The 25,869-nt window shown below is 37.8% G+C and overlaps 1 long non-coding RNA gene across 1 annotated transcript in view; it reads right to left on the bottom strand.

Moving 5' to 3' along the window:
• LOC142864356 (uncharacterized) overlaps positions 1-24,597 on the bottom strand; it is a 43,004-nt gene extending 18,407 nt beyond the window's left edge. Inside the window, exon 1 of the long non-coding RNA XR_012914898.1 lies at positions 24,523-24,597. This is a non-coding gene — a long non-coding RNA (uncharacterized LOC142864356). The remainder of the gene's footprint in view (positions 1-24,522) is intronic.
• Between the last annotated feature and the right edge of the window lie 1,272 nt (positions 24,598-25,869).

The raw sequence follows: 25,869 nt of genomic DNA, 5'->3' as shown, positions 1-25,869 counted from the left end.
GAAAACCTCTAATGTTGCAAATTTCAGCATCATTTAAGGGAAGTGCCAGAAGATTCACTTTAAAAGTCCTGGTTTGTGGTGTTTTGTCTCTTCTGGTGCTCAGATCATTTTTACAAGTTTGGCACAAAGTCATGCATTAAACCTTTAATGCCCCTAGGGTATAAATGATACCTCCCTATTTCGAATATCTGATGATGGGTTGGTTTTAACAAATCTACCAGACCTGCTTCTTCCCCCATGATAGTTTATCAATTCCATTATCATTCAACTAAGTAGAGTGGCCTAGAATTGCCTGAGCTTACAGAGGAATTAAAGATTATCATCATCAATAAATATTTATCGGGCACCCTCTTTCTGGTTAAGAGACTGTGCCAGGCACTATACAAAATCTGATTACAGCTCCACAGCTACTGCCCAAAGGGGCTTGCAATCTAATTATAGGCAGCCCAGATGAGATAAACACAGATGACAAGGTCTGGCCAGGCAACCCTACATTGCTCATCTGAGAGAGAGAGAGAGAGAGAGAGAGAGAGGGAGAGAGAGAGAGAGCGAGCGGTAGCACGCTTTATTGGGTTATAAAAAAAATAACTTTTTCTTTCCCCTAATTGTCTGTGTTTATTTTAACCTTGGTTTAGGAAAATAAGTTTGCATTTGGGTAGACGTTGCAATCCATGAGGTCATATCAAGGAATGATTAAGTCTGAGGCACATTTTGTAATTTTTCCTGTTCTCTTTCTTTTTTTCTTCCTGTATACCTCCAGGAGTCGGGCAGTGTCTAACGACACTTGAAGCAGGAACAAGTGGTCTCCAAGGAATATCGTCTTTTGTGGCAACAAGTTTATGGCCTTCCATAGGTTACCAAGCACCAAGGCAGCAGAGTTGGTCGGGTAAACAGAATGACGACGAGAGGTTAACCAATACCCCTCAGGTTTTATATCTGTAGTCCTCAAAGAGCGGCTCTCAGACCACAATATCATCATCTGGGAACTCATTAGAAATGCACATCCTCTGGCCCACCTTGGACCTACTGAATCAGGAGCTCCAGTGGGGATTAAAGGAGCCCTGCAGGTGACTCTAAGCCACACTCCAGCTGGGAACCCCTGCTGTATACACTCAACAATCACAACGGTTTCTAGACAACTCTGTCGATGCCTCTATTTGGCGCTGATATAAAAACCCCAAAGTAGAGGTGCATCTCGATTGTTATTTGACCAGGGTTGTAAAGACATCCTCATAATCTCAGTATAAGCAGACTTAGGAAGTTCACAAGGAAGAACTGAATACATCTGTGTCGTGGGGAAGAGGCCAGAGGCTTTCTGAAGGGACTTGTCCCTCAGGTGGGCTCCAGTTTCTTTTGGAAGAATCTGAGAGTAAACACAGGGGAAGAAGCCTCTGTTGTCTGCTACAGTGTCTTTGGGTTCCCTCAGGGACTTTATGAAGCACAGTAGCCATTGCAAGTGTATTATCCCGACCGACTTATTGATCCATCGGTGAAGACCTTGTGTGAGTAGAAATTGTCTCGGATGTAGGGGAGTGTCTTGGTCTGTTTTGCATTTGCTATAAAGGAAATCTGTGAGGCCGAGTGATTTATAATGAAAAGAGGTGTATTTGGCTCACAGTTTTGCAGGCTGTACAAGAAGCATGGTGCCAGCGTCTGCTTCTGATGAGGGCTTCCGGACTCTTCTATTCATGGTGGAAGACACAGGGGAACAGGAGGCCCAGTACTGGTCCGTGGCCTGTTAGGAAACAGGCTGGGCAACACTACTTGAGTTCTGCACCACCAGCCCCACCACCCATGGCACCCCATCCCTGCACCCCCTGGTCCATGGAAGAATTGTCTTCCCCGAAACCGGTCCCTGGTGCCAAAAAGGCTGGGGACCACTGCAGTAGAGGGGACACCATGTGACTCTGAGTGAAGATTCTCTATGGTAAACATATGAGCCATGCTCTGATTTCTGTGTTGGGGGCAGACCTTATCTCATCTTGGAAAGATTTTTGGAGTCCAGAGAAGGACCCTACCTTTAATGTCTGCTGGGGATGGTGGGGAAGAGGAAAAATGGAGACCAAGCTCTTCCACTCACGACAGCAGGTGTTTATTAAGCCTGGTCTTGCTTTCTCCAGGGGCACTTATGTGGCCACTTTCTGTAAGGAAGAGACTAGGAGGGAAATCAGTGGTGACACCAGGACTGAGGATGGAGGAGCATTTTTATTTAGGGCCTTAAGGATTGCTACCCCTAGAAAGGACTGGTTTTAAATGCAGAGGATCCTCAGAAAGCTCTGTAAGGCCTTGCGAATTACGGAACCAGTTGGGAGCTCTGACATCTTTGGGTCTCAAATTTCTTTTCAAGAATAATTCCCAGGAGTAGGTAAGCACTTCTGGAAATAGAGGACTTGAAAGTAAATTAAGGCATTCTATTAAGAATTAAGTAAAATTAAAAAAAAACAAAGAATATGTGTAGTTAATTTCAATTTAAATTAATAGGGGCATATTATAATACATTAGTATTACTAGGATGCTCAACAAGAACAACATTTAATTTTAAAATGAATGTAAAAGCTTCCCTCTCCTAATGTTTTATATAATGCAATTAAAAAAAGAATTCATTTAGCTATAATGAGCACATATATATTCGTTAATATAATTATGTATGTATGTTATAACTATCCATTTATAGAATTAACTATGTATAATTTTACAGATTTAAGCATATACAAATATAACACTTATAAAGACTTATTAATATTAAATACATCTATGTATATGTATTATTAATATTGCAATGATGGCATAGGAAAACATTGGATATGTTGTTTTCAGTTTATGTTTTTTTATATTTTGAGGAGTCACATTTTAAAGATTTGTTTGCTTTAAAATACCTCCATAAAGTTATCTATTAATATAGTGCATTGGTTTGTTTGATAAAGAATGATGCCATTTAAATAACTCCTGGGCCATTATGTCCTAATGACAAGCACAATGAGGAATGTCTGTCTCCAAATTTCACAAGAATAGAGAAAAAGTTGTTCAGCCAAATCATGCTGTCCACCCCACCTGAGTAATTTAAGCCCAGGCTGCATCGGGACAGGGACAGGTGTAATTGGCCCAGTCTCTGCTACTTCCAGCCATGCAATTACCATAATAAGGTCGTCTATACAGAGGTCAGAAGTGAATGGCCAGTTTGGCTGTCACCTTCTGAGACTGTCATCAGAGAGAGAACAAGGAGTCCATTCGGTCAAAAGGAACAGCTAAATAGATGGTGGTAATTGGGCTAGTGACAGGAAGATCTGCCAGGGGACAACAGAAACAGGCAGCGGCGTTGAGAGATGAGGTAGCAATGAAGCAATGCAGGATGAATGGCATCAGTGAATTTATAATTACAGCATAAATGAGGCTGGGGCAGGGGCCATAGGAAGGCAGCTACCTACATGAAAAATGCCGTATGTTGGCTGCGAGTTCATCAAGAAATAGAAACGTGTACCTATAACCACTTCTCTTGACTTATCCGGGGTGTCCAGGTCATAATGCAAATCTCCCTGAAAGAGAAAGCTCTACCAGCCTGTTTGCAAAACGTCGAGGAAAAATGAAGTTCCACCATGGGCCACTCTGGCGGAGTGTGCTTTAAAATGAGACTCAAAAAGAGGCCCATCTGTAAGCACAGGCTATTTTACTTTTCTAAAAAAGTAACGCTGGCAATGCTAGGGCCAGGGGGTGATGGATTTTCAGAGTGCATACGTGATGCCCAAGGATTGGCATCTGCAAACTTGACTCACTCTGCTTTGGACCTGCAGGAATCCTTCTACAGCCTGAACCAAGAGCCCCTGAATCATTCTTGCTTTCTACACCATTTTCATGGTAGGTCTGTCTACACCTGTTGTTTGGGGCCCAGTCCCCTTTGTGAATTAAAGCTTGAAGAATTCTTTAAGATATAGCATATAGCATGGTACACACCCATACAGTACAAAACATTATCTGTTGTTTGCCTGAAATTCCAGTTTAACTGGGCTTTCTGCGTTTTATCTGGCAATTCCTGCTCGCATGTCAGCATGGAGGGTGGGTTTGGGGGGCCTTAGGTAGGAGGTATGGACCTGGTTAGGCTTAAATTAGGGGACATGGGGAATGAGCAAGGAAATGGAGGCTCTGCTGGGTGCAGTCCCTTTATGCCCAAGGACCCCAGTGAAGCAGAACCAAATCTCATTCCAGGTCTCTTTGACTTGAAAACCATGCATTTATCCCCCGTGGTCTACTATCAATACTCCATGAACTGGCCCATTCTCCCCATTTCCTCATTAAAATTGCAGAGCCTAGCTGGTCTAAAGATTATGATCATTATTATTTTGTAAAACCACTTAGGTGGGTACCCACCGTCTTCAAGGACTGGCGGTCCCTAAACAAGGTTATCACTTCTGGGTCTGTTAATGGCCACTTCTTGCTGTAGGCTAACTTAGGGCTGCTTATCTCACCAGGTTCTGCGAGCACAGCAGATCTTGCCAGCAGCATGCCTAGCCCAGGAATAAAAACGAAGGCATTTGGGAGGCTGCAAGGGTGACAGTTTCCTATGGCTTGCTCTTTTCTCTATTGCTAATCCTTATTGACTTACTAGGTCATCGGCTAGGTGCGCCTGTTTCATTTTCACATTAGCCATCCCAGGTAGATTTGATTATTATTTTTAATTTGCAGAGGAGGAATCTGAAATACAGGTAGGCTAGGTGATTTCCCGAGTAAGTTAGTGAAGCATCTACTGAATGCCTCTCCCAAGGTGTTTGAGTGTGTAAGGATGGAAATGAGAAATGTTTAGGATCACTAAAAAGTTACCCCTGAACTTAAAAATAATCATGGAGACAGATCTCCGCAGCATAGAGACACAGGTATGAGTTAGGGAGCCTTTCTTCTTTGCTGGGTGAGCTTCCGCAGGTTACTTAAACACAGGATTTGTAAAATGGGAAAAAAAAAACCCCTCCCTTCATGGGATTTTTATGAGGTGAGCAAGTTTTTCATAAATCAAAGAAGTTTTGTTTGTGTTGTTCTAGCATAACTTTGGGGTGATATTTTTAAACTCAATGGTAATTTTTCTACCTATGAGCCAAAATAACATAAGCATGATTTGAAATACTTAGGTCTATTAAATATTCAATTATCACAACCTACTTAAGATAATCTATAATTATTAAGTGATTCACCAAAAAGATTTTAGTACAAAGCATCTATTAATATTCTTAGCCTAACTTTTTTTTAAACCTAATATACTTTTTTATTATACTTTTTATGAAGTGAGATTTGTTTTAAGGTTCGTCTCCCCTGGACCTTATCTAAAAGGATTTAGTTCTTGAGTACATAAATGATGTCATTAAATGCACTCTTCACTATGTAAAGTAAACATACAACACACAGTGCAGTCTTGGGACAGGATAAAATAGAGGCTCCAGTGTTATATATTAATATCTTTGATCTCATTCTTCTTGTAATAGGAGATAGTAACTAGGTCAATACAATGGATTAAAAAAATAAACAGATTAAGGATATATTTATATGAAATGACCAAATTGGTCAAGTTATGTCTATGTTGATTAACTAAGTGATCCAATTCAATTAGACTACTGCAATAACCAGGTCATGTGTGAGTCAGTAAGGCAGACAGAATCCAAAGCTACATAGGGTGAAAGTAAAAAAAATCTAAAATCTCCCATCAAATACGTCCACCTCTCCACATCTATGTTGTGTTTTCAAATCCTAATGACTCAAAATTTTCTAAATAAATATCATGCTTAGTTTTAGCTTTTTATGTAAACTCAAAATTCTTCTGTGAGTTACTAGAAACTGTTCAAATAGTGTTTATTGAAAGAAAACCTTAATATTTTCTTCTGAGATGTATATATACATTTTTAAAAAAAAAAAACAAGATTTTATAGCAAATTAAGAAAGAGGATAGGTCTTTTTATTCATTTGTTTGGAAATGCATTAAGAGCCAAAGAAATAAAACAAATCAGGAAGAGACGTCAGCATTGTTTTATTATTTCTGAGAATGAGCTTCAGATCTTTGGTCCGAAGGCTGGAAGGTCTGTGTTATTTTAGGCTGGGTTACAAATATGGGTAATTTAATAAGACAGTTTGTCTCTAGCTTTCCTGGGCTATGTGGCTGCTGTCCTTTCTCTTCCTTGCACCAATTCAGAGGCCAACCCCAGGTCAAATTTGGAGGCCAAGTGCTGGTAATATAAACATGTATTACTAGGCAATGGTAGTAAGAATGAAGTGTGAGGTCTACGATCCACCCTCTGGATTTCTATTTCTTCATTTGGAAAGAGAACATTGATTGAAGTCTTTAAAACTATTTTAGGCTGGCATGCTTTAAACTTTTTCAGCCCAAGTGGCAATTATCTGGAGAAAAGTAGTTGATTGCATTGATGTAAGTAAGAGTTTTCATCTGGATTTGCCAAGGCATTTTTATTAATATGAATTAATTTACTAAAGTTAAAGGTAGAGTCACATTTTTATTATGCTTGATGGAGGGATTAGGCTATGCAACGGGGAGGCTGGATGGCATAATTCAAGATGCAGGGATCACTGGAGATTCTAGAGTCTAGATTGGATGTTCCAGTTCCCAGCTTGAAGGTCTAATGAGCAGTGAAAGACAAGGTCAAACCGAAAGGAGTCACCTAAATACATGCTTATCATTGCTTCCTCTCTCCTCATTTTGATGCCTCAAACCTGTGTGTGCAAACCTGCCCATCTGCCTATGTAGACGTGGAACCCAACCATAAGTTGTTATTGGCAAAATCTGGACTCTACCCTCCATGTTTTCCCAAACTGCCATCGTTTGTGACATGCTCGATGAGTTTGTTTGTGTATTCTGATGTTTCGGTCAATTCTTTAGTAGCCATGGCCATGGATGGAATATCTTTATGAAATATTAAAAAGCGCATTAGATTTTAAGTGCATTGTGATGATTTTAGTAGCTTGCTTACCTTTCTGATTAGGTGCACATCAAAATGAGTTTGCATTTCTGAATAAACATACACTGATTCAAGGAAAATTGTCATGTTAGGAGACAAGGTCAAGATGAACCTTAGACAAGGTTAAAGACAAGGCTTAGCTCATTGGTAAATTATTTAAGCCATTGTGGGGAAGTGGGTGTAGACTGTAGTTTTCTATCCATGCTTACCGAGATATTAAAAGGAGGTAATGCATTTCAGCAGGCTGTTGTGTAGCTTGCTATAAATGGAGAAACTTCTGCTAGTGATTAGTGTTTCTTAACTTTAATTTCTGAAAATGAGGTAGTAATGCTAAATTTTGAAAAAAAATAAGGGAAACATGATATATTATTTTTGAAAGTAATTTATAAATAGGAAATATGTGAAATGCTTAAGATGTTTAATAACAACATTTAGTAGCCTTCCTGGAAAATTAAATACAATTATTAACACATTCATGTTGAAGAAATATATTTGGTATATTATTGATAATATAGTAATTCTTTATCATAAGGAAATGGAATGGTCATTGTGAATCCAAAGAAGGGTATGTATAGGGGCATCCTATTTCTCTTAAACAGATTTCACAAATTCTCATCTTTGAGGGCCCAGTTCTCGATTTCCTTAAGAAGACCATAAATTTATCAGTTTTTCTCCTAGCCTTCTCCCCACCGTGGCCTGCACACCAAGAGCCTGTCATCTGATTTGATAGCTTTATGATCGACAGTTCAATAGGTTATATTTCCCAGTTCTAATTTTAATAACCCTTTTTGTGGTTCACAGCTTTCTTTTTAGAAATTTAGTTTAGTCCCTAGGCCAGGCTAGCAATTAGGCAATTTGTTCTTTTATTTACAAATGTTTCCACAGTAAATATCAAAGGGTATATGAAGTGAAGATGATTTTTGGTCAAGTTTGCACACTGACTCTGAATGTATTATGATTCGGCGACTGTGCAAGAGAAATCAGCATGGCATGGAGGGAAAGGAACTGCATTGGATTCAAGAGGCCTGGCTCTGACACCCATTGATTAAGTGATCTCGGAGCAGTCATTAAGTATACAGTTGACTTCATATGTTTGTAATATGTGGTTGGACTGGGCTTGCACCCACCCAGAATAGGTGCCTAGTAAATGAAGTTTCCTTCTCTTTCTAAAATTCTCTAAATCTATGATTATTTTTATTGCAGAGTTACAGAATCTCAAGGCTTAAATGAATGTTTGGGTCTACTAATTCAACCTTAACTGACATTTTCTCTAGTTGTAAAGTCAAGGGGAAAGAAACAAGGGGAAAAAAAAATTAGTTGTATAGGTCAAAAAGGCAATTCATTCTTTCTCTTTTATGATACAATCAACAAAATACTTTCCTGTGATACATTCATTATCTCATCTCCCTCAGATTATAGACAAATGTGGCTGGCCCTACAGAAAGGCCTGGGCTCTCTCTGTTTGACTTTCATACTAGTCATATCCGAAATTCTGAGTTTGATTGCCTTGTGCAATGGATGTGCACCTTTTACAGTTTTGCACGAAATCTGGCCCGGATAGCTAATTGGTTAGTTAGTTGGTGGTTCCTCTCTGGTACAACTGACCTGGAATTCATCCAAGACCCTCCTGGTTTGTCATCCATTCGGTTTCCGAATTCAAACAGGAAATACTGAAACGGATTAAAATGGAAACAACAGCAAAGTGGTATTTCCCAAACATGAATAGAATATTGGTTTAAAGTGGAGGGGATTTCCATGACCAAAAACTTTTTTCATTTCCCCAACTCCGTCAGAATTGCTTTCCCAGCCTGGAATTGTGATATTCCACTGACAGGCGCTGCTGAAAGATGAGCTGGAGATAAAGAGATGCGTCAGGAAGGAATGAAGCCAGAGGTTTACACCCAGGGGAGGAGCACGGCGCACCTGAAGCTGGCCCAGGTGCCATGGGGCTTGACGTTCAGAGTGTTTTTGTTTTGTTTTTAAAGACTACTTCAGCCGTGCCACATAGCTATGGCTTCGTGCCTGTGCTCAGTACAGGAATTCGATTGATAAAGTTCCCTCCAGCTTAGATCTGAAGGCAGGGCCCACCATCTGGAGCCAGGTTTTGCAATCTAGCCCTTACATCACTGGTGAAGAACTGCTCTCTGCTAATATGCAGCAAACCAGATAATGTTCTTTCATAGCATGAATGATTGACCCGGACATAGTTTGCGGCATTTCTTTCTAGGGTACTTTCCATTTCAGATGGAGTGCAAATAAGTACTTTGGGAAAAAGATACCGTCATCTAGAAAGGTTCTTCTGCTAAAGTTCTGCAAATTGGTATTTAAATGGTTTCCTAGTGTTTAAATGTGTGGCTAGATGTTTTGGTAAGAAATAAAGAGATATATTCTGGAACCATGGCAGCCGAGCTCCTTGACGGTTGGAATAGTCCCTATGAAGTGCTAGGTCTACTGCATAAACATAGCCTAATAATTAGGCTTTCTTGTAGTAAATGTTAAACTCATTGGTGGAGTGGAAAGTCCAAGAGGAATGAATGGTTCCATATACTCTCTGATTAATTAATTCAAACACCTCATAGTCAAGATAGTAGTAACACATGTAGTTATCAATCATTTACTTCTTTAAGCTGAGGGAATAATTGGGTTGAATTGTCTGTTTGCGGTGGTTTGCATGATAACTAAGGGAAAAGATGTCTTTATGGAGAAACTGGCAGGGAGGTTGATTTTGTGTTTTTCATTTGCCAGGTCCCTTTGCTTGTTAGGGCAGACAAGACTCATGAAAGCTCTTTCATTCATGTGCAGAATGTAAAAGCCATGAGGCACACTTCGCTAGAGAGTTATTGGGATTCCACCTGGCCTTTCCATGAGTCAATCCAACGAAGTAGTGTATGTGAAAACTCTTTGATAAGTATAGAGTTCCATATATACACGCAAAGTCGCTCATTATTGTAGCTTTTCTACTGGGGGATTCAGCATGTTCCTAAAGTTAAACTCTTGAGCTGACCCTTTTTGTGATAAAGCTATTTAGAAAAGCATTGGTTTCTTCCTTTCTCTTGTCTTTAGTTCTACACTGGGTAGATGGTCTTTGGAGAAGATTTAATGTAATCATTGGCCCAAGTCTAGACAAAGAAAAGGTACTTAAGCAGAACTAAAGAGGTAATCACTGTGGGTAGCTTGTTGTTAAATTAATATTGAAATAACACGTGCCTCTTTAGATGGCATGATTCTAAGAATTCATCTGCCTTGTCCCTATGAATGAGAAATGCCTTAGGTTAAACCCATTCCTGGCAATCAAATGACACTTTCCCCAATATAAGGAGGTGTGATACTAGACCACACTGCACGTTGCCATTGGATAATACAAGGCAGCTCAGCCTTCCCTAAAGAGAGTCCACCTAGTTCTGTCTCTACAGCTTTGTAAACAGGATCAGCAAAATATGTGTTACTCAAGAGAAAAACGTGTATGATGAAAAGCCCACAGCAGTTACATAGCTTATGACTTCATTAACATTTAAGTGCATTTATCACAAAGGGATAATATTGTTTATGCTTTGGAATAAACAGAGTTGAAATAAATATGGTTAGTACCTGAAAATATTAACATCAAAAGACATCTAAATTCTTTGTAGTGAAAAGCAGATATATCTGATATTTTTGTTTGTCTCTGTATTGAATGCCAAGTAAAGAACATTTTTTAACAACACATGGGAGCAAGTTCCCAAGAATAAGAAAATGCCATGTCCTACATAGGTTACCCCAGTCAGATGGCGTTTATTAAAAAGTCCAATAACAATAGATGCTGAGATGGATACAAAGAGAAAGGAATGCTTACACGTTGTTGGTAGGTCTGCAAATTAGTACAGCCTCTATGGGAAACAGTATGGCTATTCCTTGAAGAACTAAAAGTAGACCTGCCATTTGATCCAGCAATCCTACTACTTACTATTTACTTGAAGGAAAACAAATCAGTTTATCAAAAAGACACCTGCACTTGAATGTTTATTGCAGCACAATTCGCAATTGCAAAGATGTGGAATCAACCCAAGTGCCCATCAATTCATGAGTGGATTAACAAAATGTGGTATATTGATATCATGGAATATTACCCAGACATGAAGAATGAAGACTTAATATCTTTTGCAACAATTTGGACGAAACTGGAGTTCATTATCCTAAGTGAAGTATCTAAAGAATGAAAAAACAAAGACTACATGTACTCGCTATTAAATTGGAACTAACCGATGAGCACCCATGTGCATAGAGAGAAGTTAATCTCAAAGGAAATCAAGCAGGCTTGGGAGGAGGAGGGGATGGGCAAAAGCCTACCTAATGGCTTACAATGAACACTATCTGGGTGATGGGCACACTTTTAACCCTGACTTGAGGATTACGAAAGTCATCCATGTAACCAAAAACATTTGTACCCACATAATACTTTGAAATAAAAACAAAAGCATTTCCAATTTACTCCAAACCTGTATTCAGGCACTACAAACTATTTTTCCCATTAGTCCTCATATAATCAGTACAGAAACATACATCCAATAAGAAAAAAGTAAATGATTAAGTATTTCATATCTGGGGGGGGGGAGAAAATGCAATGTCTTCAAGTAACTTATACATTGGTTGGGAGAAGAAGGGAAATACCACACATAAAGCAAAATTTGGGAAGGGCTATCATTAGTTTCATGCTGGGCGCTCTTTGCATATCACTCTTGGACACCCTGGGAAATCAGGTTGGGCCATGGAGACTCTGCATGTGTGAAGATCCTATAGTTCTCACAGAGGACATAATAAAAATAATGTTTGTGACATGCTCCCAGGTAAAAGGGAAAAGAAGACTCCCAATAGAAGGGGTAGGAAAGTCTACCTCAGCCTTTTTGGAGTGGACCAAAAAGGGAAGGAATTTAATCTGAAAGGAGAAACTGTAGGCCCAGGGCTGGACTACTGGTTCTAGGCAGATAGGGGTGACACTTCCAAGGACAACTGATGCTGCAGTCACACCCTCCCCATCTCTCCTGTGGCAATTCCTATGTCTTTCCTTGGATCTCATCCTGTCCTTTTCTTTTTACTTTTTCTGCTCTCTTCTCTTACTAATTCATTCCTACTGGTCGGTTCTTAAGGTTAGCTGAAATGTCACTTCTTCCAGTAAGCCTCTCTTGACCCCAAGTGAGGATTAGGGGACATTTTTACATATCCCCATAAGCGCATGAGCACCCTGCTTTTTCCCTATCAGAATGCTTATCACACTGCCCATACTGCTCTGTTGACTCGTATCACTCACTAGACCGGAAACTTCATGACATCAGAGTACGGGGCTCTCTTTCCTCGTTTCTTACCACTGTGAGTCATATCTGCCTTCTTCACTCCAGGGCTGCTGAACCAGCTGCAGTTCTGTGAACTCCTCATGTTCTCTCACTTCTTGCTCTTTGCACAGACAGTTTCCCAGGGCCAGTACCACCCAAACATGTCCCCATCTTCTCAGTTTCTTTTCTTTTTTTATTTCAAAACATCAAGGGGGTACAAATGGTTTTGGTTACGTGGATTACTTTTTTCATGCTTCAGTCATGGCTACAGGTGTGACCATCACCCAAAGAGTGTTCACTGGACCCATCAGGTGTGCCCATCATCCAAATAGTGTTCACTGGATCCTTCCTCTACTCCTCCCTTCTCCTTGCTTGATTTCCACTGAATTTTACTTCCCTCTGTGCTTCTCTTCAGTCTTCAGAAGCCATCTTCAACACCTATTGTTTCTCAAGCCTGGCTTAGTTACTTCTCTAGGTCTTCCAATACTTCCCTATGTTCGCCTGTGCTTACCTGTATTACAATGCTATAGAAGTTCATTATAATTAGGAATATGAGGTCCTCAACTAAATACATCTTGTAAAACTTGTTATTGAAATGTTAATATTTTATTTTTTAAAAGAATTATTGACTTCTTTCATAAATTAAAAAATATATTTTTTAAAAAAACAAGTAGTGGAAAAAATAAAGAAAAAAGCAACAGATCACCACAAATCCCACCATACTGAATAAAGTAGTAATGATGCTTGAGGAACACTATTTCAGATATCTCCCTGCAGCCAGGGGAATGATTGCTGTAGAACAAAATATAAATATTATAAACCTTGACAAAGGAGGATAAGTAGGTCAATAGCTACTAAGAAGTGCTGGGAAAATTGGATTGCCATATGCAGAAGAATGAAACTGGATATCTATCTCTTACCATATACAAAAATCAACTCAAGATGAATTAAAGACTTGAATGTAAGATATTAAACTATAAAAATACTAGAAGAAAACCTTGGGAAAACTCTTGTGGACATTGGTCTAGGCAAAGAATTCATGACTAAGACCTCGAAAGCACAGGTAACAAAAACAAAAATAAACAAATGGAGCTTAATTGATTTACAAAGCTACTGCACAGCAAAAGAAATAATCAATAGAATGAACAGACAACCTACAGAATGGGAGAAAACATTTATATCCTATCCACCTCACAGGAGACTAATATCTGGAATATACAAGGAACTCAAACAACTCAACAACAATAATAAAACAATTACCCCTGTTTAAAAGTGCTAAGAACATGAATAGACATAGTTCAAAAGAAGACAAACAAATGGCCAACAATCGCATGAAAAAATGATCAACATTACTAATTTTCAGAGAAATGCAAATTAAAACCACAATGAGATATTATTGTACACCAATCAGGAGGGCTATTATTTATTTAAAAGATGAAAAATAACATGTTGGTGGGAATGCAGAGAAAAGGGAACTCTTATACAATGATGGTGGGTAATGTAAATTGGTACAACCCCTATGGAAAACAGCATGGAGATTTCTCAAAGAACTAAAAATAGAACTACCATTCTATCCAGCAATCCTACTACTGGGTATCTACCCAAAGAAAATGAAATCAATATATAAAAAAGACAGCTGCACTCATATGCTTGTTGCAGCACTATTTATTCACAATAACAAAGATATGGAATCAGCCTAAATGTCCATCAATAGAGGATTGAATAAAGAAAATGTGGTGTATACATACATACACAATGGAATATTACTCAGCTGTAAAAAAGAATGAAATCATGTCTTTTGCAACAACATGGATAGAACTGGAGGCCATTATCTTAAGTGAAACAACTCAGTCACAGAAAGACAAATACCACATTTTCTCACTTATAAGTGGGAGCTAAATAATGTGTACACTTAGAAGCAGAGTGTGGAACAATGAACAACAGAGACTTAGAGTAGTGGGGGCTGTGATGGGGTGAATAGGAGGTTGCTTGGTGGATACAACGTGTGTTGTTTCAATGATGTATGCACAGAAGGTCCTGACTTCATATAATACGTTATATCAATGTAACAAGATTGTATTCCATAAATATATACAAATAAAAAATGAATGAAAAAAAAGACATCAAGAAGTAATGGATCATAATATAAATGCTATTTTCAAAATGGTTAAGTATCTTTTCTAAAAAGAAAACAACTAAATGGTAATTATATACATGCAGTTTTCTTCATTTTAGGTAATACATTGTTATTGTTGTTGTTTTTCCTCATGCATTTGCACTGTACAACCATAACATATGATGAGATCACAGGCCCAGCAGCCTTCAGTTAAATATGCCTATCTGTGAGACTAAGTAGATGAGACTAAGTAGCCTTTCCATTTATAAACTACAACTTCATTTGCATAACAATACAAGCAGTGTGATAATAACATAAATGCAATATGTATTTAAGGTTGCAACTTAGAATATAATTTTAAGACAAATGCAATTAAGGTCATTTGTAAAATTACATTGTTTACTTGCTACTTTATAACCACCTCCTTATATTATAGAACCCAGCTTTTCTCTATGATTGGAGAAAAACTACCCCACAGGTTACTGAAGCATCAAACCCTACCGGGAAGCAGATAAAATTATGAAAGGCTTTGAGGCTTCCGAGAGAGCCTCAGCATCAAAAACTCTTCCAAAAAGCTTTTCTCACTTATCAATAGTTTCTCTTTCTATCACTCACCAGCAGCCTCTTTTTTTTATGCTTCATTGTGAGGTTTATTTAAAATGATGGCATTGACCTTCATTCCAACTCCTGGGCTTCAATTGTCTTGAATTAATAAACTCATAAAACGCAGGAAGGTGGGGTACGATCTGTACTTGAATCAGCGTCTGCTGCTGCTGGAACCTGGTCATGTGTTCCAGTATTTTTTTTTTTTTTTTTCTGCATGGACAAATGTGGCCAAGCGGAATGCCTTCTCTGGTTTCTGGCAAGAAACCACTATGAACTATCACCAGCTTTAGCAACGGGGACTTTTTGTTCTATATTAATAGTTATATACATACAAAAATGTAAGATTGGGCAAGCAGATAAACCTTTTGTGTGCATAATTAATAACTCACACTTGAATTTCTGTATCTCATTAGAGGTAGTTGTCTCACCTTTAACTAGAGAAGACAAGCTTTATTTTTGTAGTGCTTTGCCCTATTATGTTCAACAATAATAATTCACGGTGACAGATGTAATCCACCAAACTCATTATTTTCAACCCCGATCCATTTATTTTGCATTACCAATACAGTGTTGATGCCTATCGTTCCCTGAACTGGAGTGCCTGATGAAATGTTTTATTGCAATATGTCAGAGTTTAAATAATTAACAGCAGGAATGAAGCTGAAGCCTTCCAAAGTTACTGTGCATATTACAAAAAGTATGTAAGGCACCCTGTACTCACCAGAGAAGGTCTTAGAGATGTGGTTTGGATAAGATGATTACATTTAGGGGGAGAAGAATGGAATATATCTCCTATAGAGGCCCACATCTCTTCAAAGATTAAAGATTTTATATATATATATATATATATATATAATGTTTAATCTATCAAAGAGGAAAGTAAACAGGATTGGAGCCTTGTTTTCTTTTGAGGAGCTAAAATCTCCAACATCTATTGTGATAAATCCCACTCATAATTTAACATACTGTAGTATAAAAACAGCCTGCTTTCTTTTCTGGATTTAGATCCTGCCAGAACCCTGGGCTGGGGCAGAAGGATATTGTCCTCTGATAGGCAGTGTAGGGCTATGTGACTTCCTTTGACTTTAAAGGAATCGCAGGGAAGTTTGAATTGCAACTATTGAACCTTGAAGGGAGAGAAACTAAATGAAACACCTGTTTTTCTGATTACTCTGCCACAAGGCCTTTTAATTAGTTTGTGGAAATAGAAGTTTTAGTTATTGAAGCATATGGTTATTTTCCTCCTAAGAAAATGGACATGTGACTACACACCATTAATTTGTGATTATTATTAAACTAAGAATGCAATTTAAAAGATTGTATATTAATAGATATATTTCCTAGACTAGAAAAGAGCCAAAGAATAAAGCAGAAGAGAAATCCATATACAAATTTCACTCTTTTATGTCAGCATCACTGACTGTTTTCATGATGGTGTTCAGAATATGTATTTACTCACTTGAGGACCTGGATATGCTGAATGAAATGTTGATAATTATTTTATGGATATTAATTCTTTTAATCTCATATAACTCCTCTTCCTCAAAGATTTAGAGAGCAGCAAATAGGTGTATGAAACAAAGGCTAGAAAAATGAGAATGGCCAATGTAAAAATGTTCTTGAAACATTTCCTTATTATACTATTTTCAACATAGAGAAGTGGAGATATTTCTCTCCAATATATTCTAGTACGTTAGCATAGAGACTCTGAAAATTCTACTGGACTGCTAGGCAATCCTTCAGCTTAGCTAGACGTCATCTTAAATTTATTTTAAAGACCTCAACTCTTCAAAGTCATTGCAAAGGAAAGAGAAACTTTTGGCTTGCTTCTAATGGGCTCTTAGACACCTCTGCAACAGAGTTGTGAGAATGATGTCTCTGTTGGGGAAATTTAGGGTATCAAACTCTGACACTTCATAGGTCTTAATTCATAAGTATTAATTAAAATCAAGAGTGTTTAATTTGAGATGTGAGATGCATGAGCTATCAGCAACATCACGATCACGTCTCATGCGCTATCGTATGTCCCCCCAGCTCACTCCCTGCTTGGTGCATAAGGAACATTCAGTAAGTACTTGAGGTTTGACTAGCTCTCTGAGAAAAGGCTTCTATTGAATTATTAACTAGTAATGAATGAAATAAGCATGGGCAACATGGTGAGTGCATAATAATTTAAGGGCAAGAAAGATCCCAAACCATAGAACAGCCTTGTTATTAATAAAACCATGAGAAACTCCAAATAAACTACAAGTGTTCTTCACAGTGGCAAAAATGACTCAACTGTTGTGAAATTCGAATTTCTCTCATTGTTTATACCTAAATATGAAAAATACCTGGCAACAGCATGAGACAGAACACGTCTTCTCATTTTTCCATATAATTTACGCCATGCGTTTGGCCAAAAGCACTGATTACAAAATACGACTGCAATTGGATAGCATAGCAAAATGGATTTCCACACCTATGTTATAAGGCTTGGTTTGTTTTGATTAAAGACATAATTGTGATCCAATTTCATAATGTTGATCACAGTTTCATCACCTGTGCCTAGAAGGAGAGGAAAATATATGAGGGGTATAGCAAAGTGCAAACTCATTAAAAATTGTCTGCAAGAAATTATGATCATTACATTTAAAGTGAAGGTGTGGTATTGTGTTTAATTAAACAAAGTTTGTGAAGTGTTTTGTGGACTTTGCTTGGATTGTGCAAACTTGGCCAAGACACTTTATTCAAACTTATGTTTAATGGAGTATTTTGAGAACGTGTAATTTGGGGAGCAGATAGATAAATTATCCTGAAAAATGCCTTGCATAATTTCATGTTTAGCAAATGTTCTTATTCCAAGAAGGTGAAGTACAATGAGCCTATACAATTCTTGAATGGTAAAATTAGCATATTTGTTTTTAAGATATTTATGAAAAAAACCAGATACATTTTATAAGATTTTTTCCCTTGGCTACAAAATTGATTCTTAGAAGATAATTAATATTTCAGCAGCAAGTTTTTGTTTTTTGGTGATGTTATTACACTTGTGTCTATTCTCAGGCAACTTTTTAAAAGCTACAAAGGGGAGATGAGTCCTAAGAAAGCATTGTCAAACTTCAGTAAACTGCTCTCCTGCCCAATCTCTTTATTTGTTGTCTAAAGTGGACTATATATGATGCTAAAGATGCAATAGAGTTAAGAGCCACATACCCTGTCAATACCCTTGATACTGTCAATCAAAATATTTGACTTGAAAAATATGTCAAGTATCTGGGGAAGAAATTAAGTGCATTTGTTGATAAATGCTGTTTGGAGAAGAATCTGATTCCAAGTTTGGATTAAGATTTGTTATTCAAGTTGTGTCTGGGCTCCGTTTCTAGAGAGAGAATTCAGTTAATTCTTTTTGGTTCATTGGCTCGATGTATTCATTTGGAGTAGCTATAGACAAAGTATGAAAAATGGAAATCAAAATTTTAACTTACAAAGTTTACATTTAAAAGTTCACCATGAATATTTTAATATAAACCTTATGCAATTTAAATTAGCTATTTTTTCAATATTTGCACGCACAGCAAGGAAATATCTCATGGTACTAGGCATGGGTGGGAGAGGAAAAAAGGGATCATCAGTTGTGATGTCAAAGGAGAGGCCAGCAGGCTCAGCAGAGAAAGGAACAGCCATGTGAGATGTGTGTTCAAGGTGCAGGGAGCAGCAGGACATGAGGTTTTCTTCATGGAATCCACCATATGGTTAGTGAGGGTGATAAATGCCAATAGGTAACAATATTCTAAAATTCAAGACCTACTAGTGAATTTGAAATAGATGAATGCAATTAGCACATTACAGAAGTTCAGAGTTGGGAGACCCAGATGAGGGGTCAGAGAAGATTTCTGGTAGAAAGTTGAATCCGAGTTGGTTTTTAAAGATGAATCAATTGCAGCAGGTTGGAGAAAGGACCTATCTTCATGCACAAAGATGCAATTGTTGGAAAGAGGGCAAACATAAGTAGATTAGCCTAGAATAATTATACTTCAGGGTTTCAAAGCACATTGAAGTGTATGGAACACTTTCTCAAGCAATGTCTCATACAGTTCTTGGGGCCACCCTGTGAAACAGGTGGGACAGTTATTATTACACAGTTTTACAGATGTGCAAACTGTGATTCCACAGATCTATTGCAAGTGCTAGAGTTGGACCTTGTACACGTGTACTTGACAACTTTTGGCTTTCTGGTTTATTATAATAGGTAAGGCATGGCATGAGGAATCCCATAGGTGGATTAGATTAAAGGGGAAGAGAGTTGGCCAGCAGAATTGCTGACTGTTTGCAAATTCATACAAAAGTGGGAAGAAATGAGGTTTTAAAGGCCTGCATGATAATCTGCAAGGATTCATGAATTTATGGTAAGGGCTAGTAAAGAGATAAAATTCTTTTAACAATTATTGTCAAACTAGAGCTAATATGAAGATGCACAAGAAAGATTGAAATGTAAGATAAGCATGGCAAAAACAAAACAAAGAAAAGAAAAATATAAACAAGAATAGGAGAATATATCAGGGCATAGTGGAGAGTTCTATGAGATTTGTGTTTCTTAGCATTTACAATCCCTGTGGATTGTGGGTCACCTGTTGTAATTGAGCAATTGCCATTTATTACAAAGCAGGACACTACCTATGTGCATTTTAGCATGGACGTATGTGACCTTGATAACTATAAATGCATCAACAAGCTGAAGGCCATCGTTCCAATATGCCAACAGAAATAGATCATTTAAGCAGAGTGGCATATTTTTTGAGGCCAATTTGTCTACCAACATTAGTTTGCCTATCTCAGAACAACATACAGAGAAGCCAGAGTTTGAAATGAATGAAAATATATTCAATCCATAATCAAATGAAAATGTTTTGGGAATGGTGCCAGAAAGCATTCCTGAATTAGACTTTCTTTAGCGCCTAAATTTAGCCATCTGAAAATTCTATTTTAGGAACCATTCAAATTTTTTAAATGAAGGATTTGCTTTTTAATGAAGAAATCATAATTTCATTGTAAATATGGGACATGCTGTCCTTGACTTTAAATGTATTTAATTCCATGTGATGAAAGAGGTGACATCATTAGCCACCTGCTTCATAGTCAGTGGTGAGGAAAGAAATTTTCAACCAAAAAAACGTATTATTCTAACCTATCAGTAATGATTCCAATAAAATATATTGGTTTAAAAATGCCCAACTTTGTTATCAAGGACTAAAGAATTAAAAAAAAATGTAAGTAGTAGATCATAGGAAGTTTTTAAAACTGTTGCTTATTATGGGAAGAAGTCTGAAATTCTGTTAATGGACAAGGTGTTCTTATATTTTACTTCCATGAGGATTATGAAGTGTACTCTTAGTACTGTTTTCTATTAATTAAAGAATCTGATGGTATCACAAATATTTATAAAGCTGGGATATTTTAAATTCAGTTCTACCAAAGATAGTTACAACTAAAATATCTTCAAGAATATTATTGTATGTCATAGAGTCCCCACTTATTTAACACCTATTATTCTTTGACTATTATATGTCAGATATTGCTCTAGGTGTTGAGGCTACAGTCATGAATAAGAGGAACATAATATCTGCCCTAATGAAGCTAACAGTCTGGTGGGAGCTAGAATGAAATAAATAAGCAGTTTAATATAGTACAGCGACAAAGTTCTTGTGCAGCAAGCTTAGATGGTGAGTCCATGAGAATATATGCTTCAGATGAAATAATTTTTAAACAAAATGCTACAAATTGTTCTAATTCTCTATGTGGATTAGAGTTTTGTTGTATTAATTCTAGGGGTGTCTACTGTTTGCCAAACACCTTATCAATTCCTTCACATTCATTAGTCCATTTAATTCACACCAGTGGCTGCTTGAGGTGGATGGCATTAGTCCTGTTGTGAGAGACTGAAGCTCAGTGGGATAAAATAGCTTTGCCCCGGTCTCGTTTTGGTAGCCATTGGACAGAACTTGGTGTCTTTATACTGCATTACATATGCCCCCTGAATCACAGCAATAGCATATTGTGGAATAAGCATGCTCTACAGACTGATGAAATAATTGATTACAAAGAAGTTCCATTATAAGGATTTTGTATAAAAAATAATTTGATTTATTTTCGAAATAAGCTTTAAGCCAAGTGGTGTGTTAGTTATTCATTACATTAGTGAGGGAAAAATGTAGGTTCCTCACCACATGCCATAAATATTGTCCTGGAGTGCTCAGCAAAATTTTAACAAAGTAGATTAAGCAGGTACGAAGATAAGGACTGGGCTTGGGAGAAGTGCCCAGCACTTTCTTGGGTGACTCAGCACTTTCTTGCCTTGAACCAGCTGGCCCTAACTGTTTTAGAGCTGCTTTGGCTGTCCAATAGTGCCCTTTAGTTAACTGCAATACTAAAATCCCTGACTAGTGGAAAATTGTAATATCATTAACGTAACACGGGTTAAACAGCTGAGATGTTAGCTGAGGCTGCCATCTCATCTGAAGGCTTGACTGAGGATCCAGTTCCAAGCTGCCTCAAGTGGCTGTTGGCCAAAGGCTTCGGCCCCTCACCATAGGGGCCTCTCAGTTGCTGCTCAGGTGATGGCGCCTGGCTTCCTTCCTTGTGCAAAGGGTCAGAGAATGTGTGACAAGACAGAAGCTGTCTGGGACTGGGTCCAATCAGGAGAAAGGAGCTACACAGCTACTTGAATAGGGAAAGTTTAATATAAAGAACTATTAACCATTAACAGGGGACTGAAGTGATGAAGGATTGACTAATAAGTGAAAAGAACCCTAAAGACTATAGGATTAGAAGAAGCAAAAAACCAACCATGACCTCCAGGACTGAGAGAGCACCTGAGGAATAACCCCCTTCCCGGGACTGACATTCAGACTTTGCTAGGCAGGATGTGACCAAGACTCACGGAATGTCAGAGAAGTCTCTATGGTATTGCAGTCATGGAACTTACTGGCAATATGCTCTCTGGAATTAGGTGGAAATCTACTGTCCAAGATTCCAGGGAAAGCTCTTCATGGGAAGTGTCTCACTGGAGACACTCAGAAGCCACTTGTTTCTCAGGAGCTTGGCTTTGGAGAAGCTGTGCCCAGGAGCTGAGCACAACTGGAGTAGGATGCTGGGGAGTCTGCCCTTACTGCAGGAGCTGAGCACAACTGGAGTAGGATGCTGGGGAGTCTGCCCTTACTGCAGGAGCTGAGCACAACTGGAGTAGGATGCTGGGGAGTCTGCCCTTACTGCAGGAGCTGAGCACAACTGGAGTAGGATGCTGGGGAGTCTGCCCTTACTGCAGGAGCTGAGCACCAGAGGAGCCACATGTGCTTCACGAGCCCAACAAACGGGCCCACTGGAACTAGGAAATGAAAACCTTTTTTCCTTCCTGCAAAGTCCCTCCTGCACCCCTCTATGGACAAAGCTTAACACAGTACTAGGTGGCAAAGGAAAAAGGGGACATATCCACTTTCACAGAGCAGGCAAAAAAGCGAATTTGGAGCTGAGAGGTGATAAATCGATAACCAGCACAGTCACATACCATCACTTCTGCTATATTTTATTAGTCACTCAGATTATCTCTGGTATGCTGTGGGAGGGTGGCACACAAGGCGTGGACACCGGCGGGCAACGATCATTATGGAACACCTAGGAGGCCAGTGACCACGCTACCCTCTGGCACCCAATGATTCACATCCCTCCCATGTGCAGAATACACTGGTATTAGTTTTCTATCACTGCCATAATAAATTATCACAGATGCAGTGGCTTAAGACAACATGAATTTATCTTACAGCTCTGTAGGTCAGAAGTCTGACATGGGTCTCATGAGGCTAAAAGCAAGGTGTTAGCTGGGATCTTCAACCTAGCAAGACCACTACTGGCTGTCTATCCAAAGGAAAAGAAGTTATTAATTACTATGCTAATATATGTTAATGGGAAAAAGTATAAAAAATAAGAAGTTATTATTAATATATAAAAGTTATTAATATATAAAGTTTTAATATAATAAATACATTTTTATATATTAAAAGGACACCTACACTCATGTTTACTACAACACAATTGACAACTGCTCATCAACTGAGTGGATAACCTAAGTGCCCATCAACTGATGAGTGGATAAAGAAAATGTAAGATTATATATATGTACACACACACACACACACACACACCACACCAATACTGCGCAGCTATAAAAAAGAATGAAATCATGTCTTTTGAAGCAACTTGGATGTTAATCTGACTAATTTGGGTAAAAATATTGGATAACTACTAATTTATCAGCCTATGAGTTTTAAAAGTTTGATTCTTTCACCTATTCCTTAGTTTTAATTTGTTGTAAAACACTTTCCTGCCAGAAATTATTTTTATTCTTCTATCATTAGCAAATTACTTCATTCAAGAAACAAAAAGTCTGTGGTTGCCCAGGTTTCACTTTTGTATTCCGTTTCAAATAATTCCACTGAGGAGATGGGTGACCATCGCTTTTAGTTCAGTTTAGAATACGTAGCACACTAGAGTCAGTTGAAGAATGAGTTCTATGTGATGATGAATAATGGAATGATGAGTGAATATGAGAAATTAATATGAAAGAAAATATGAAAGCCATAGAAAATCATGTAGAGGTAATAAGAGAAAAACCAGTATGACCTTTAATCATCTAAACTATCGTGTTGCATCTATGTTTTCAATATCTTTCAAAACATCAGTTAACCTAGAGCACAAGTTATTATTTTTTGAAAGAGTCAAAATTTCTTTTTAAAAACATTGACCATTCCTCCCCCCAAATGCATATGTATGCAAACATTTCCATATAATTTCAAGTGATTCACGCATCTCCTAAAGACATAAGCAGAGTCTATATATGTATTTCAATATGCCCTAAACTTCAAACTAAAAATTATCAATTCAATATGAAGAGGCATTTATGGTAATACCAGATCTTATTGATACGACTGGTGCAGAGAGAATTTTCTTCAAGGCCAAAACATGCCAGAACACAATAAGATTCTTTACAATAAAACGTAGTCTTTATATGGAGGTACATGATTTTAACTGGACAATATGTTATAGGCAAATATTTTACAATTTGCTGGCTTCACAGCCAAAATTTCTTATGTTAGGCACATATTCTCTATGCCACATCAAAAACATTCCTCCTCCCCCACCATATACATGTATTTATTAATTATCCAGTTTATTCAATGAATGTAGATATTAGGCTGAACAGATTAAGTCAAACTTCTTTAGAGGTTCTGTGTAATAACAGAGTCAGAGATTTCTAGAATGCCAGTTTACTTTTCCCTAGTTATAGCTTATCTGATGAGCAGCATGGAAAACCAAAAAGTATGGAATAAACATGCAAAAGAGTTACAAATTCAGTCACAATGGCATTAGCTTTTGAGAGAAAATTCGACCTCGAAAGAAAGTGCAACATAAAGCAAGACAAGCCGGGGCAGAATTTTGCACATTCCAGTGAAAGTTTTCAGGCAATTCTATCCATGGATATACCCTTAAAGGATGTGACCCAGGTGAGACTTACCTGCTGAAGGCAACTAATCCACAATGAGCAAATTATCCTGCCTCGAGGGGCAAGCTATAATGTCAGCCACATGCTTCGGGAAGACAAAAATCATGTGTGCCTAGAAGAGGAGGAAACCAGGGGCTAGCAGAGGCTTGCCTGGAAATGGAATTGAAATATAAGCCCAGAAGTTTTAGTTGATTTAGAATCCGAGGGTGTTCCAATTAGGTTACTAAGTGTTTCTGACAGGCAACAGATTCTAATAAAGGAACAACAGTGGCATCATATAAAGAGGAATTTAACAAATGTTGGCACTTTCATGTGCCCTAGGGAGATGAGTGATGGAAATGAACTTCTAAGTTGGGTCCGTTTTGATTCCAGTATGGTGTGGGATAGACGGTAAAGTACAATGACCATCTAGTAGAAAATATTTCTTCTCCACTTCCCTAGACACATATGTGTGCATGTATATAAATACATACATACATGTGTCACCTCCACCCATATTCGCAAACTCCCATAAATTTATAGAAGCTGAACAGTGCTGATTTTCGGAAGGATCCCTAAAGATGTTACCAAAAAACGAACCTCCCAGTTATTCAATTCAAAGGGTAGATACAACACTTCCATGGAATATGTATATTTATGGACGCCAAGAATGGAAATGAACTGCCTTATAATATCATTTAATATGTGTGCAAGCACGTAAGTATTATAAATAAGCAAGTGAAGCCAAAGGAGGTATGTTTGCACCTTGGAAATTTAAAATGCTGTTATGTACCTATGATGATCAGATTGTGTGAAGGGAATTGTCTAATGAATAGAAATATCATTTTTAAAATTTTTACATCGTCATTGAAATTTTTGGTTTATTTGTTTTTCAGTAAAGCTCAAGATATTATTTAAAATCAGTGTCCATGTCAATTAGAGGACAGGTAGAGGATCATGTTATAGGCAAAACATTCTACCTACGTTTTGACACTTGACTCCATAGGTAATACAATCACGGACTTTTGTATCAACTTTTTACTTCCTGTTTACTTGGCATAACTATATAGTTTTCTAAATGATGATTAGTCTCTAGTAGAGCAAGTTATGGCAGTCAGGGAAAAAAACAGGGCAGCGAAGTTAACTTGCATGGGACCACTAATGCCGTAGCTTTGTATGAATTAAATCTTCATTCTAAATAGGTCACTTACTTTCCTTATCATTATTGAAGAGCTGGTAATTTCATAAGGACAAAAGACAGGCCAACTCAGATGAGGATGTATTAATAAATACACACACACATATAGATGCACGTAGATATATGCATAGAGTTATCAAACATACACAGAATGTTCATATTTAATTTAATAAATGCTTAAA

The sequence above is a fragment of the Microcebus murinus genome, chromosome 25, assembly GCF_040939455.1.
Source record: "Microcebus murinus isolate Inina chromosome 25, M.murinus_Inina_mat1.0, whole genome shotgun sequence".
Lineage (NCBI taxonomy): Eukaryota > Metazoa > Chordata > Mammalia > Primates > Cheirogaleidae > Microcebus > Microcebus murinus.
Note: the sequence above shows the minus strand (reverse complement) of the source record. Positions and strands in the feature narration are given on the sequence as shown.